At 36.5% G+C, this 2,791-nt stretch overlaps 1 pseudogene; it reads left to right on the plus strand.

The window, feature by feature from the left end:
• LOC101580235 overlaps window positions 1–2,791 on the plus strand; it is a 7,832-nt pseudogene that overhangs the window by 4,118 nt on the left and 923 nt on the right.

Genomic DNA, 2,791 nt, shown 5'->3' on the forward strand with positions numbered 1-2,791 from the left:
TAGTAAAAAATGTCAGTTTCTTCAATATAAAAAACAAAATTGATAGACTTTACCAAATCAATACACAGATAGATAGATACAAAAAAATAGAATAATGTGAAGTCAGATGAAATTAGTCTGCCATCAACGCACGGCTTTATAAAGTTTATCATCAATTTTGTATATTGGCATTACGTAAAATGATTCACTGTTCAAATCTTTGTTTTCCTGTAACACTAAGGAGTGGCAGATAATATGACAAAAGTGATACTTAATATAACTGAATATCTTGTCCCAACAAACTAAACTGTTTATTTTATTTTATTATCTTAATTTATTTTTTGGCAGAACCAGGGATTGAACTCAGGCCCTTACACTTGCCAGCAAAGTGCTTATTCCACTGAGCCATCTCCCCAGCCCCCAAACTAAACTGTTTAAATTGCATCCTTAAATGTTTTACTAGAATCACAGGGGCTTAAGCTTTATTAGTTTATAAGATATCTTGAAAAAAATCTCTTTAACACTTCTGCCATGTAGCTCAAGGCCACATAATTAAACTGATCATAATCCTTAGTCATGACTCACTCTCATCATTAAACTGTTTTTAGCCTTCTTTTATCTATCATCTATTCATTTACTTTTCTAAAAACATTTTTCCCATGACAATTTCTGGCTGTCACATATATTTTCCATATTTCTGCAATGTGGACCATGCAGAACATTAAGTTAGTACTACAAAGGATGGTACAGAAATGAAGCTCTAGCCTCCCACCTACGTTAAATGACTTGGGTTCTCTCAGAGGGATGGAACACACCATTAAATAGCAATTTGTTTCAAAATAGAGTTAGAGGCCGGAGATAGCTCAGTAGAATAAGTGCTTACCTGGCAAGCGCAAGGTCTTGAGTTCAATCCCTGGTACAGCATAAATAAATAAATAAAGTAAGTATAATGCTTCTAAGTGAAGTTATTGCTTTTAAAATTTAGAACTACTGGAAGTTTAGACACATATTTGACTAGCAGATAAATTTGTTTTTAAAGCAAGGCTAAGTTAATCTGTACCAGTCAGGACTGTCCTTCTACGCATTTATAAACATTTTTTTCTGGCACATCAGGGTCAAATGTACATGCAGAGGGAAGCTTGAAAAATGCTGTGTTTCTGACTTATAACTAAGAAAGATTAAATTGTGTCACTCTCTACACTCCTTAACTGACATACAATAAGGAAGGATGAAGCCTTTCAAAACTACATGTACACAAAATAGATATTCAACAAACATATTATATAAACCTATAATAAGGCCATGCACTATGCTCTAGAATTAGGCATTGCACCATTATTCTGCAGCTCTATTGCCTGCAGTTGTATTTTCATGTGTGCTACACGACCTCCTTTTCTTTGCACACAGTTACCAGAGTGCTTTGTAGTTGTCTGCAGGATGTTCAGGGTCATGTCATTACTAGATTGGACTCATAGTGATCCACCTGTTTACAGCCTCCCAAGAGCTGGGATTACAGGCAAGGGCCACCACACCCAGTCTTTAATCTTTTTTATTTTAATGCCAGTGGATACTAAATACAAATCATTAAAACCTAATGATACGTATATGTCTGTTGTACCTTTTACTCCCATCTTTTATCATTTTTGTTACTTTGTGTAAGCATGACCTGACACAAAATCATGCAAAAGTTTACGCTATTTTGGATGCCTGCCTTGTTTATTATATTTTAAGATGAGCTGAACATTCCACTTAGTGTTTCATAGGCAGAGAGACAAAAAGAGAGCATTAATAATAAAGAGGATTTCAGAGCTAATTAATGTTCTAAATCATTTACATAGGCTGCATCAAAATGTAGATAGATATTCAGTCTCTGGAATCATAAAAAATGAATTTATAAAAATGACCACATGCTGGACAATAAAAAAAGAAAAATATTCCAACAAATTTAAGTGGATTGGTAATTTGTAACTAATGGTCTCTAAGCAATTTAAATAAGGTATAAATAATAAAATTGATAATGATATGAATACAAATGGAATACCATGTATTTAGAAATTAAGAAATATATTTAACTAATATGTGAGGAAGAAACAAAAAGTCTAAATAGACATCAGGCTATATTTTAAACTGAATAAATATAATCATATATATTATATAGTAAAATTGTAGGAGAAAAGCTAAAGAAATTTTAGGACAAAAATTTAGCTTTAGGTGAAGGCAGGGTTGTTTGTCCTGCTTCCAAAGAAAAAGAAGTAGGAGGAGGTAGTCAAAGAACCAGAGACTCAATATGCAATTGTAAATGATGGGAATTATGTTGTTGATCATTTTCCTGTGAAGGCCACATCTCCTCTGGGACTGTAATCCAAGAGCAGATGTCCCATAGACCCTTGGTGAAGAAAAAAGACAGGCCACAGAACGTTACGAAGAACTCCCAGAATCTGAGTCCACATCACAAGCCAGACAGACAGAGAAGTCACCCAGCCCCAGGAAGCAGGCCTTTGCCCACTCAGAGTCCTTCAGTGGGGAGAAAAAGAAGAAGAGGAAGACCTTGCCTTTGGCCACATTGGAGGGCTCAGAGGTAAAGACCTCCCCTGACCCCAGTCTGGGTGAGGAGGCAACCAGAGTTGGCAAGAAGCCCAAAAAAACACAAGAAGGAAAGAAAGGACCAGGATGCCATGGCCTGCTCTGTCCAGGACCCTTGGCTCTGTGAGGCAGGAGATACTATGTATGGATGCACGGTGGAGAAGGGGGCTGAGAAGCAGGCAGCCTTGGGGCTGAGAGGAAAGCAGGGCAGCTCCAGAGAATATAGCAG

This window comes from Octodon degus, unplaced genomic scaffold (genome assembly GCF_000260255.1).
Source record: "Octodon degus isolate 3935 unplaced genomic scaffold, OctDeg1.0 scaffold00066, whole genome shotgun sequence".
Classification (NCBI taxonomy): domain Eukaryota; kingdom Metazoa; phylum Chordata; class Mammalia; order Rodentia; family Octodontidae; genus Octodon; species Octodon degus.